At 35.5% G+C, this 13622-nt stretch overlaps 1 pseudogene; it reads right to left on the reverse strand.

The window, feature by feature from the left end:
* Window positions 1–1017: 1017 nt before the first annotated feature.
* On the reverse strand, window positions 1018–2195 carry LOC112922483 (E2F-associated phosphoprotein pseudogene; annotated as a pseudogene).
* Between the last annotated feature and the right edge of the window lie 11427 nt (window positions 2196–13622).

Below are 13622 nucleotides of genomic sequence, written 5' to 3' on the forward strand. Positions count from 1 at the left end.
AACCACATTTCCTACCAAAAAAGGCCCATAAAGCCATTTGAAATGTTTATTTTTGAATTTTCCTTTACCTTGTAAAATAGTAGAGTGTTAAAATTTGAAAATGATTTTGAAACAATTTAACTCCCTCACTTTGTAGAGAAAGAAGTTAGAAAGTTTATTTGAGTCATCTAAAATCCTACTGCTAATTACTGCCAGAACTCTCAACTAACATGTGTCAAAATCTATTATAAAATGTTCTCTGTCACAGTGTCTTTGGAATCCTTATAATAAGTATTTGTTTTTTCCACCTATCTTGATGACAGATGTCTTGCTTTTTTTAATTTGTCTGCTTATTATTTTCACTAAATAAACTTTATTATGTAGTCTGCATTTCTATTTCTTTTCCTGAAAACAGATAAAATATTTGGAGAGGATTGATTTGTATGTGCTGGTCTGGTATTAAAATATAAAAAAGCACTATTCACCCAATATATATTTTTATCTATTTCACAGGATGTTTAATATTTCTCACCCATATCTTTGACATAAGGATCCTGCTCCAAAGGATACCAGCCAGCATCAGTAGTACAAAGAAGAAAGATAGGGATATATGTAGACTCCCACTGAAATTTTTAGTTTGCTTATATTTTTATAAATCCTTGGTCATGGATAACCTCTGCTAGATACAAGTGTTTTTTGCTTGGTTTTGTTTTTTGTTTGTTTTTGTTTGTTCTTGTTTTTGTTTTACTTATAACTGCAGAACATTTTAATTCTAAAGAGCTGTAATACATGAAAAGCCCCATAGTTTCCAAATGCCCATCAAAGAGGGAATGAATTATCAGTCCCATCAGAGCTGGGGAAAAATTTTTTAAAGGGGGCGGAGGGATGAAGGCTGACAACCATTCTCTTTCAAAAAGATAAACACTGTGTCCTCAGATAACCCCTCAGAATGTTACTTGATATGAATAGGCAAGAGGGTAATAACTGTCCATGTTTGCCTTATATATTGTATTGGGCAAAAAATGCCAACTTAACTATTCAAGAATGACTTGCTAAAACGTTGAAAAAATGAAAGACTTCGTCCTTGTCATAGATGGCCACTTCCGTGGAACATTTGGTGCACATGACCGGGTGATAGATTTCTTCCACTTGTGCCTCTCTGCTCTGCAGTGTCTTCGTGGTTAGACCTCATCTTCTTACGGCCTCGCCTTTTCTTCCTGTTCTCTGGGATTTTTGTATCTTAGAACCTCCTCTTTGTTGACAGAACAATTCATCACAAACATTGCTCTATACTGAGTTTTGTATGATTCATGCCTTTGGCAATCAAGACATAGTGTGGTCATGCAGGCAGGGCAATTCAAGACAGCATTACTATTTGGAACAGGCTGTTGTTGATATGGTCTCTGTATTCCAAAACCATGGTAGCCTCTTCTTTGTGCATCAACCCAGGCCTGATCTCTGTTATCTTTTACAGGATCATATAATAACTCATCATTTGTTGGAATCCTGTGTCGTTTTTTCTTTTTCTTCTTGGTTACCTGTGCTATTTTGTCCTCATCTTCAGAATCAGAATCAAAATATATATCATCATAGTACTTTGTCAGAGCTGTTCCAACTTTTCCAGTTCCTGAGGAAGACCCTGTTTCCAGAGAGGATAACTTGTCCTCCATTGTTTTTATGGTGGAATTTAATTCAGCTTCCATTTCTTTTTCAAATTCATCTTCACTAGAGGATTCACTTTCTCCAGTAAGACATTCTCTGATGAGTTTTCTTTTTTGGTCAGGAGGTCCATGTAAAAGCACATCCACTTCATCTTCAGAACTGCTCAAAGTGGGTGGTCGCTAGGCTCTTCCACTGCGTAGGGGTCGTACTCATCCTGGAGCCGGCTCATGCTGACCTACACCCTCGGACGCCGACTACAAGCGTCCACACAGCATCTGTTTATGCCACAGGTACCCGGGCTAGAACCCTGGTTTTGCTTTTAATTCTTACTTGAACTATTACTGATTTAATGGCACTTCTTAATGGTTAGAAAACTTAATAATCTGCATTTGCCAATTTTTCTCCCTGGATTTTGTTTGTGTTTTCTTCCTTTTCTTTGGAATTATATAAAATGTAACTATTTAGATGTATTACCATTTCATATCTTTAAAAATAACTTAGCAGCTGTAAAATAGAACTAATAACTTTATGTTTATTATTTTGAGTTATGATATACCCACCCCTTTCCTATCAGAATTTCTCTCCATTATACTTTCATTACAGATGTAATCCATGCTTTGAAAAATATTAGATATTTGTGATGCAATGCTTCTATTTGACATCTCTTTTGTAGTGCTTTACAATTGAATTAGATTTGTATTATCCTTTTCAGCATGCTGACACAAATGGCATTTTATGTACCTATCACTTATTGTATAATATGCATTTTGCATTTTTTTTGCAAATGGAATTGGAAAGTGAATTGCCTTTATATGATTTACTGCTATTAAGGGTGTTATAAACTTCAAAAATAAGTACAGTTCTATTCATATTTATATTTGCAAATGGTTTCTACGGCCTTTATGGGAGAGGTTTCTGTGTGGATGATAAAAGGCATTCTCTCTGCTGCAGCTTATAACATGCTGATAATAACACTGCATTTATTAGGAACATCACTGCTTTCCTGCAATTGATGCCAGGGAGCCTCTATCACAGAGCACCTCAACTACTGAATTATATATGATCTTGTGTAGGACATCATATATTTGATCCTCAGGGTGTTTTAAGAACCCTTTAATAAGAGATATAGCTAGTAGATGTGTTGTTTGATTCTTGGGTGTAAATAGCCTCAGTGTTAATCAAATACATTGAAATAATGAAACAGGACCTGCTGCTTATTCCTTAGAAAGTTACGTTTGTCACATTCTTTGAGAAACATGCTAAAAGCTTTAGCGAAAAGTAGTTTGGGGGCACAGTTGTTCATTTTCTCTGCCAAGTTGCTCAGGACAGTTTTTAACCTATTGCAGCCTTCTGTGTACATCATTTTGCATCATTTATTCTTAAAATACCCCTCAACTTGATCATAAACTTGATTATCAAAGTGGGCTTTAGGAGGAGGGCAAAAGTATATTTTATGCCTGCTAATCTTTGAGTCCAATAAGTCTTATGCTATTTGTCTTTATAACTCAGCATGAAGGGGCACCTGGGTGGCTCAGTCACTTGAGCGTCCAACTCTGCTCAGGTCATGATCTCAGGGTCCTGGGATGGAGGCCCGCTTTGGATCCATGCTCAGCAGGGAGTCTGCTTGAGATCTCTCTCTCTCTCTCCCTCTGCTCCCTCCCCTTGCTCATGCTCTAGCTTGCTCGCTCTCTAAAACAATCTTTAAAAAGAAAAGGAAAAGGATTTTGTCAAAATTCTGCTTCATGAAAAATTGATACTGTTTATTTTTAATCCCATGGAAACCTATACTTAGAAAGGAGTCTAGTAGGCAAAAAGCTTTGCATATTGTAAGCTTGATATTATGTTCAGAAGTAAAAAGTATTGCAGATGACTAAAATAATTGGGTGACAAAGTTCAAAGCACATCCTCAACTATCACTAAATGAGTCATTTAAAAACATTGAAAATAGAGCCTACACTGAAGTGATCCTCTGTCTCTGACTCGGCATCAGTAAAAGCCCATTTGGAGCATATTCTCTCACCCAGCCTCACAGAATCCCTGACTCTGGTGCTCTGCATCCTTAGCTGAGATCTGGCTACCATGCTCTTCAATGGGGGTACCCAGGTTTTCTTGCTTTTTTAAGAATTGTGCCATGAGCCATATGTTTTCCAGTTTCTTTGTTCGAGAAGCCCTCATTTGTATATTTAATTTTCTAAATAACAGGTCTCCTGTTTGGAAATGGCATGCCAACTATGTAAAGGTGTTTACATTGATATACTTTAAAAGTGATCATTTCTCTCTATATTGTGGTTTGTTGGTAATACATTTACATTTAAAAGGAAGTAGCATCTGCACAATACATTAACTTACTGGTTTCCAAATTTTTCTTTTAACAAAATATTGTTTTTAGCTACTTTCAAAGAAAATCATATGTTTTCTCTATCATTTAAGACAGATAAGAGTTATTCTGGAGAGTAGAGGGGTGGCAGCAGCTCCTCTCTCTGACTTTTGCTTTTCCAGGTGGCACACAGGCATATGGAAAATCCCAAGGCTCCATAGAAAACAGCCTTCAAACTATTTCATTAATGTAATGCATTAACTAATGTTGGAAGTTTTAGAAATAGATTTAGGAAATCCTCTTTTTAAACCATGACAATTGAGCTGAATAAGAGGAACATATATATAATTACTTCAAGAGCCTCAACCTAAATAATTGTACACAGATATTTTCTGGAATCTACAAAAGCATCTCAAATTAGAGAATTCATTGGATTAAAATTTGGTTAAGTGCAGTAATAGAGTGCTGATTCTTCTATCTTGGAAAATTACAAAATGCCTTCCTATTTTTCTCTCTATATACCTCTTGCCATTATTTATTACATTGGTAAAAATCTTATTATGAAGAACTAAGAATTTAAAACAACTTCAATTTATAATTTTGAGTTTAAAAGAAAAGTATAAAAGGAGATCGAAAGCATAACAAAATCAGAGCACTCATAGAACCCCTGAATTCTTCAGGTATTTCATTTTTTGCTTTCGGTGTCTACAGCTGAATGTCATCCTTGGATTAACCCAGCTGCCAGCTATTTTGCAGAAGGGGAAGGGGAAACAGGGCACATTAGAGATCTATCAATGTTGCATTAAAGGTATCTTTCATTTTTTCCCTCAGGGAGATGCACATTTTTTTATGGAATAGGAGAAACAAAGAGTGATTTTCCTGTAAGAAGTCTTTCCAGCTCCACCCAGAATTTTTTCCCAGGGATTTATGTCATGTCTCATTCTGAAAGGGCTAGAGATGGCTTAGAAAATAAAATATAGTGTGAAAAAAACAATTTAAGGCTAAAGCTGAAAGACACAAAACAAATGGCTCAAAATGCGTGCGAGAGGAGGGAATTTAAAGTATTAGGTACCTGGTTTGACTAGAAGCTTTCTGATGGTTACTACAAGTAAGAGAAACATAATGGACTGTATAGCCTTTATAGAAGACACAATCACACCTAGAGATGGACTTTTTTTAGCGTTAATCTCAAGCAGGAATTTGATCCCTTGCTTACGAAGGAAGAACCCTGAACTTTGTATGAACAGCCTGTGAACATGGGACGGAGAGAGTGTGAAACAAGTAAATAAAACCCTATGTAGTGCCTTCAAGTACTAACACAGAAACCTGATCTAAACACAAAAGATTATGTCTGTATATTTTGATTGCACTGCTAAGACATAAAGAGCTTGGGATTTTTTACAATTGTTAATGAAACACGTTTTTCACTAGTCACTTAGCTACTCACTTTGTCTTCCCCTTTATTCTCCACTTGGTTCTTAAATTTGGGCATTTAATCATGAGGCTGATAAGACCTTCATTACTAATGAATGGAAGTACAGAACATACAAGTGGCTTGCACATGGACCACTTGTGGTTAGCTGAGAGCAAAGCCAGATTTTCTAATTTCCAGTGTAGGACTTGGTCTCTTAGCAACACGCCCTTTCTGAGTGCTAGTTCAAATATCCAGTTCCTTCACTGAGAATGAGATTACTTCTAGAAGCCAGTCTTTGCTGAAAATTAAGTTTTGTCAAGTGGTGGTTTTACAAGGTCTCCTTACCGGATGCAAAAGAGATTGTTAAAAAATTTTTTTGACATTCCTTAACATAGAAGCAAAGATTATCAATGTTCAAACTATCAAAAGCATGGAATTGTAGGACCAAAAGAAATATTCTTCAGGAATGGAAATCAATTGAAAATGTGAGACCTAGAGACTGAGAGAGGAAGACTAGCTAATCAATCAGGAGCATAGACCCAGCAGTTCTGGAGGATTTGAAACTGAGGTAACAGTTTAAAAAAAGAGAAACAGATTTGTGATAGTAAATTTATAATAGCATTAGACAACTATATGAAACTATCATATGTGCATTTATTTTAATATTTGATCATGTGTAAATATTTAAGTATTGAACACAAATACTCAGAAATAGTAATTTACTGAATTGTACTTGATATAGAATATCCAATAATATTAGAAATATACCATACTCAGGAGTATCCTGCTCTGATTGAACTAAGATTGAAACTATTGATCCCTTTCTCTATATTTGGTGCTTTATTCATTATCTCAGTGTGAGATAGGCTTTCTTGCCTCCAACTTGACTTAAGTTATGAAAAATATCTTCTGAGATATTGAGTCTAAAATTTCTTTATTCTTCACATTGGAACAATATTATACAGTTTCCTTATTGTTGTGCTAGTTGCTTATAGTTTCTTACTTCTAATTTACCCCCAGCCACAAGTAGAATATAAGCTCCATAAGGGAAATATTTTATTGTTGTTATCGTTCATTGATCTAACCCAAGTGTTTTGAAGAGTATCTGGCAAGAAGAAAAACCTCAGTGAATACTCATTAAATCAATTAATAAATCACTATGATAAGGATAAAATGGCAAAGCCTTTGTGTGACAGCAAATCACTTATGCTATCATAAAAAGAAGAGTTAAAAGGTGACAGCTAGGGACTCCTGGGTGACTCAGCAGTTGAGCTTCTGCCTTTGGCTCAGGGCATGATCCCGGAGTCCCAGGATGAGTCCCACATCAGGCTTCCTGCATGGAGCTTGTTTCTTCCTCTGCCTATATCTTTCTTTCTTTCTTTCTTTCTTTCTTTCTTTCTTTCTTTCTTTCTTTCTTTCTTTCTTTCTCTCTCTCTCTCTTTCTCTCTCTCTCTCTCTCTCTCTCTCCCCTCAAATAAATAAATAAAAAATTTTTTAAAAAAATGGTGACAGCTCACAAGTCCAAAAGTGTGCCCTGCGTGATACTGGGGATGGCATGATACTGACCACTTGACATGGACAATTGTCTTTTGACCTCAGTACAATGCCTCATACAGGCTTACCTAGGAACCAAAGTGTGTGTTCTTTGAAAATCCTACTCTGACTCCATTGGTGTTTGTCATCCATTTTAAAATCATAACACAAACCAAGTAAAGCAGGATGGGATGATTATCAATTCCACTGCCCATTTGGAGGATAACTCATGCCCCTACAGCTTCACTGAATTCTGATTTAATTTCCTACTGGAAATTAGGAATAGTTCTCTGTTTCTGCCTGCTGACCCCATACAAAGCACACCTGACTAAGGTTATTTCCCTTTGTAGAATAACTTTCCTTTCCTTTCTGACTCTTTTGATTAGTTTACTTACTTGATTTTTATTGATCTTCAAGACAGTTACTTCTCTGATCATCATCTCTCTGAAACGTCAATTGTATTTTTGACTTACCTTCATTTATCTCTCCTTTCTACGGACAACACCTTAACATTTCTCATGTTTTTCCTCACTTAAAAGACAACACAGTATTGAAAAATAATAAAACACTAGAATTATTCATATTCTTGCCATCTCAGCCCAATGTATGTCATGGTTTTACCTATTACCTCCTACCTAGACACTTGAGTTTTCATAGATAAAAACAATGGGTACATATTCTATTTCATTATGTTCATATAACATCATATTATAAACACATTTCTAGATCTTCCACGTATAAACTTTAATGGTTCAATGATATGTTATCATCCTAATATAACATGGAGTATAACACAGACTTCCTAATACTGGACCCTCTGCTTTTTATCCAAACTTCCACTAACATAGTATGCCTGGTTTTTACTGAATGTCTACTGAACTTATAAGTTATCTATTGCTTTATGTTTTCTATAGCATTTCATATTATAGCTTAGTAATTCTCAACTCCATTGATTCAATGTCTTCTTTAATAACAAATATGTGGTAACACTTTCTTACTATATCCTGAAATAAAAATAGATAATATGACTATATACACAAACAACCCCAGAATCAAAGGGACACCGAAGCAATTCTTCCTTATGTGCCAGAATGCCATTGGTTAGCAGTGTACATGCTTCTTTCGGTTATTTTTCCTTGGATCTACCAAGATCCCAGAAACAATCTCAGAATTGAAGTATTGCATGCTATATTTAGAATCACTTCAGCTCTCTGACAGCTGAAGAACTAAGAAGCAAGCTTCATGCCTGACTCTCCCACTCCTTAAAAATAAAAAAGGTTTTTTCTTAGAAAAACTTTAGTGGATTCATAGTAGCTAGCTCAACATTATGCCCAGTCATAGCTAAATCCCTGTGGAGAACATAGGTTGGGCTGTGTTCTCTCAGATGGCACAAATGAAATAAAAAGATAGTGATAGATAGCAAATAATGCCATACTTCTCTTTATGTGGAAAATCAGTGTCACATTTTTCCCCTTTTCTTTTGCTTTATCTATAATCTAACGGTAGTATTTATCTCTTATTTTGTAAAGTAGGTACTCTGGATTTTTTTCTTTTTCTTTTCTTTTTTTTCTTTCTTTCAATTTTTTTTTTTTTTTTTTGGTTCTGGAAAGGGCCAGTTCTACCTACTATATACTATCGCATTGAGCTTACAGCAACATTTCAATGTGACAAAGTCAAAGGTATGACTTATTTTTTTAATTCTTTTTATATTTTTATTTTTACTTTAAGCTCACAAACTTATAATAACAATGCAGAAAATGATTTTGAAAAAAGAGAATGCCCTTACCAGAGATGTTCACACTTGTCCTTGGTAAATAACAATGTATTTCTGGAAACCTCAACAAAAACATAGAAATGAATTTTTATTTTTTTAAAGATTTTGTTTATTTATTCATGAGAGACACACAGAGAGCGGCAGAGATACAGGCAGAGAGAGAAGCAGGCTCCCTATGGGGAGCCTCATGTGGGACTCGATCCCAGGACCCTGATATCACACCCTGAGCCCAAGACAGACGCTCAACCACTGAGCCACCCAGGTGCCCCAGAAATTAATTTTTAAAAGATGACATTTTCAACAATGATCACATAACAGTTGCTTTCTTGAAAATGGATGCAATTAGTAACAAATCACAGATGCACTATAAAAAAATATTTGAAGGGGCACATGCACCCCAGTGTTTATAGATGCAATGTCTACCATCGCCAAAATATGGAAAGAGCTCTGATGTATCCATTGACAGGTGAATGGATAAAGAATATGCCATATATATATATTGCCGTATGTATATAATGGAATATTAGCCATCAAAAAGAATGGAATCTTGCCATTTGTAATGATGCAAATGGAACTAGAGGGTATTGTGCTGAGCCGAATAAATCAGAGAAGACAAATACCATATGATTTCACTTAAGTGTGGAGTTTAAAAAACAAAACAGATGAACTAGGGGACGGGAAGGAAAAATAAAATAAGATGAAAACAGGGAGGTAAATCATAAAAGATTCAACTATAGGAAAAAAACAGGGTTGCTGGAGGGGAAGTGAGTAGGGGGAAGTGAGTAATTGGTGATGGGCATTAAGGAGGGACTTGATATAATGAACACTGGGTGTTGTATGCAACTGATGAACCACTAAATTCTACCTCTGAAACTAATAATAAAGTATGTGTTAATTACACTAAATTTAAATAAAAAAATACAACAATTTCAAAATTTATCTTTGCTTATAGAATATACATTTTTATTTAAGAGAGGAGAGAGAGAGAGAGAATGCATGAGTTGGGGGTGGGTAGGGGCAGAGGGAAAGAGAGAATCTTAAGCAGGCTTCACACTCAGCATGGAGCCTGACATGAAGCTCGATCTTATGACCCTGAGATCATGACCTGACCCAAAATCAAAATTTGAATGCTTAATCAGCCGAGCCACCCAAGCACCCCCAGAGTATAATTTTGTTCCAAGGTTCATATTTCATTGTCTAAATTACAGAGTATGACTAGACAACAGACATCTATCTGTGCACTACTCAGTTCACATAAACTTGTAAATACTTTGTAGACTTGAGATATGAGATTAGTATGGATTCTTTAAGAAGCTTCATTAAAGTTTTAATTCATTTTCTGTTTGCTTACTTCCTCTAATTTAAAATGGGCTTTTATGAGATTGGTGGCAAAGCCAAGTCTTTTAAAATGTTAAAAAAGAAAATTTTTTTAAGTTTAAAATGATACCTTAATGTCTTTAACAGAAAGTAGAGTGCATTAAGATTATCCCAGTGAGGGGCAGCCCCGGTGGCGCAGCGGTTTAGCGCCGCCTGCAGCCCAGGGTGTGATCCTGGAGACCCTGGATTGAGTCCCACGTCAGGCTCTCTGCATGGAGCCTGCTTCTCCCTCTGCCTGTGTCTCTGCCTCTTTCTCTCTTTCTCTGCATCTCTATGAATAAATAAAATCTTAAAAAAAAAATTAAAAAAAGATTATCCCAGTGAACATTTCTTTGAAAATTCATCAAAGCCTCCAAATAGTTGAGAACATAATTAAGTAGTTTCATTGTAATATGCAGAACATGACAAACTTCACCTTCTTTATCGCCTTTTTCTCTTCCTTCTCAACCATATAGACTGGTTTTACAGAAGAGGTTTGAGACAATCCTGTTCTTTTTCCAAGGTGAACGGGTGGATGCTTGTTCAATGATCTTAAGCCACATGTTGCAGGACAGTCTTAACCTGGCATCTCTCTGCTTCTCCAACTACCTTCTTTTGTCCCATCTCAGTTCTGCGAATGTAAGATCCTGCTCCAGAAATTATCAATAGAGGGTTAAAATCATAAGAGGTAGACATTTTAGGGATCATTTTCTTTGTGAAAGGGGCAGAAAAGAAAATTAAAGTCATTAAAAAATTTTATTTAATTGGATTTCTTTATCTAAGGAAAAAACATGACTCAAAAATATTCCAATTAACAAGCCAATGGCTTTACACTGGATTACTAGTTACCATGGGTTAAATGGGAGAAACTGAGAGAGCTGTTCTACACTAAATCTCTAGCTGGGTCCTTATAGCACAAATTCTGTTGATAACAGGAACATTTTTAGCAATTTATTTTAACAGAAGTAGAAATGTGACTTTTTTTCCTAAAGTAATTATAAGATGTATAAATAGATTAAAGAGAAAAGATTTTTTTTAAGTGATGGTATTGCAGTTTGGTCTTGGCAAAAGATTCTTAACAAAACTGTACTCCTGGAAACTGTAAACAAAGCTGTAGGGACAGCAAGGCATATTCAGCATGGAGTTAATGAAAATAGTGAAGTGTTCATGTGGTCATATGTTTCGATAAAATTTGTTTAAAATGTTATTCTTTATATGCAACTGGTTAAAACTTTATTTTGAGAGATTGAAATTACCACAAGCTTTCTGACATTTGGCCAAAGGGAAAGCAGAATTTTGCTTACATTTTGTTTTGATTAGTTTGGATACATTTATGTGTTTGTGCCTTACATATGAAGTTATTGCTGGCACTCCCAAAGCAGGGAAAGCTTCTGGGAACATCCCAGTATCATCTGGGCCAGCATATCTGGGGGCATGAAGGTGCAGAGCCATAGGTCATCATACAGTACGAGCATGTCCTATGGCACCTAGCCCTGGAAGTATGTGAGAAATGGAGAAGAAATCAGGTTGGAATGAATGAGTCAGTACTGCCACATTAAAGGTGGAGTTATTTTCTCTTTTTCCACTAGAAAATAATAACATGGAATCACTGACATATTAAGAAAACAAAGAATATGCAATTAAAAATGAAGAGAAAAGAAGATATATAAAAGACTGGGTTAGGCATTTAATAAGAATATTATATTATTTGTCTGGGTTTTATGATATTTATGATACGTATTCCCTTATTAAAATATCTAGTTTAATATCAATTTTATCTCAATAAAGAATTCTAATAAATAATCTAGTTTTAGTGATTTCTTTATTATAAATAAAAATTTATCTTGTGTCTGATTCTATATTTGTGATTTTAGATTTTTTTTTTAAGTTTTAAGATTTATTTATTTATTTGAGGGGGGCAGGAGGAACAGATGTAGATGAAGTCTTAAGCAGACATAGGTCTTGATCCTACCACTCTGAGATCATGACCTGAGCCAAAACCAAGAGTGGGACGCTCAACTGACTGCGCCATCTAGGCATCCCTAGGTTCTTTTTCTTAAAGAAATTTCTCCAGTGTGTACAATTTTCTATACCCACAAAACCTGGATCTATCCCGTAATGCAGTCCATTAATTGGCCCTTTTGGGGCCAGCTGATATCAAGGAGGCTATGTGAATCAAAGAGCCAATTCCGGTTCTACAGCCTACTGCTTCCTGATACCACATATTGCAATACTGATACCCCTTGGACACCTCAGCACCATCTTCTTGCAGACCTGCTGGTGCTGCTAAGACATTCCATGAGCAGAGTTCTGTCTTTCCAGGTGGTAGATTCTTGACCTCTGCAGGATCTTTGGGGTACTAAGAATTTGTTGTGGGAAAACAATACATTCTCAGTCAAGTGTGAAAGAATGATACTTTGGGGAATTTCCAAAGTACTGAACTACTAAAAACTACACATTTAATTTGCAATATACTACTGTACTGCTTTCTCTCTTTGCATCAGCCTTTTGGAATAATGTTGCCCTTCATTTACAAGAGGGCAAAATTCTCATATAAGTAACAGCACACTCTTCTTTAACCTGGAAAGCCCTCTGACCACTGAGATCAGAATACCAAAACCTGTTCACAGATCGTCTCCCATTTTTTATATTCACTTCAAATTTTTAGCATCTCAGGAAAGTCACTCTAGTTGGCCTTGGTTGAAACATTTGAGGAATATGCATGCTGAGAATATCTTTGCATAGATTTTCATAAACACAGCTCAGAGTATGTTAACAAGGATTGAACTCATAAGAGATAATTTCTGAATGGTATTCTGAGACCTGAGAAGAGTTAGTTCACCTCAGATGGTTTATTATTTCTTCACAGAAGAATCTAATACATCTATTAACAATTGAACTTTTAGGTAACCAAATTCTTACCTATACATTAAGGGCAGTAGCAAACAAATCAAGTTCATTAGAGTTTATTTTGACTCTCATATAATAGAATGAATATCCTTATTTGATCCTTCTTTGAAAAAAATAATATCAGTAACCAATTAGTAAGAAAGAATATCTCGTACCTCCATCATCACCCTCCTGATTATTGAAATACTGAACACAGACAGCATCTGATTGAGTCAGAGTTCCTATGCATGATTGTCTTTCCAACTGATGGAAGGTTTCATTTCCCTAATAAGCTGCTTCTCATAACAGATACCATTAATCTGGTTTTCTAAACTGTAAGCAAAGGGGAAAAAATAAAGAAATCTTTTAAATCCTAGAATCTTCTATTTTATCTTTTCTACTATATGAATTTTCTTTTCAGGTTTGAATATCTTTATTGCAAATTTAGATAATGACTGGGTCCTTTCATGCCAATATCATGCAAGTAATGTATCTAATAAAGGCAGGGCTGTAGATCACAGAGGAAAAAAAAGGAGGAATAAACCTTGCCTTTTATTAGGTGTAGGTGAATGAAATTTATAGCCATTCTGGGTTAGCACTCCACCAGATATCAGAGTACTACCCAGGAAAAATCCATGTGCTGTGGCATAATGGAGTTATTTAGAAATTTGAAGATTTTTCTTTGCCTTAGTATTACA

Source organism: Vulpes vulpes, chromosome 16, assembly GCF_048418805.1.
Source record: "Vulpes vulpes isolate BD-2025 chromosome 16, VulVul3, whole genome shotgun sequence".
Taxonomy (NCBI): domain Eukaryota; kingdom Metazoa; phylum Chordata; class Mammalia; order Carnivora; family Canidae; genus Vulpes; species Vulpes vulpes.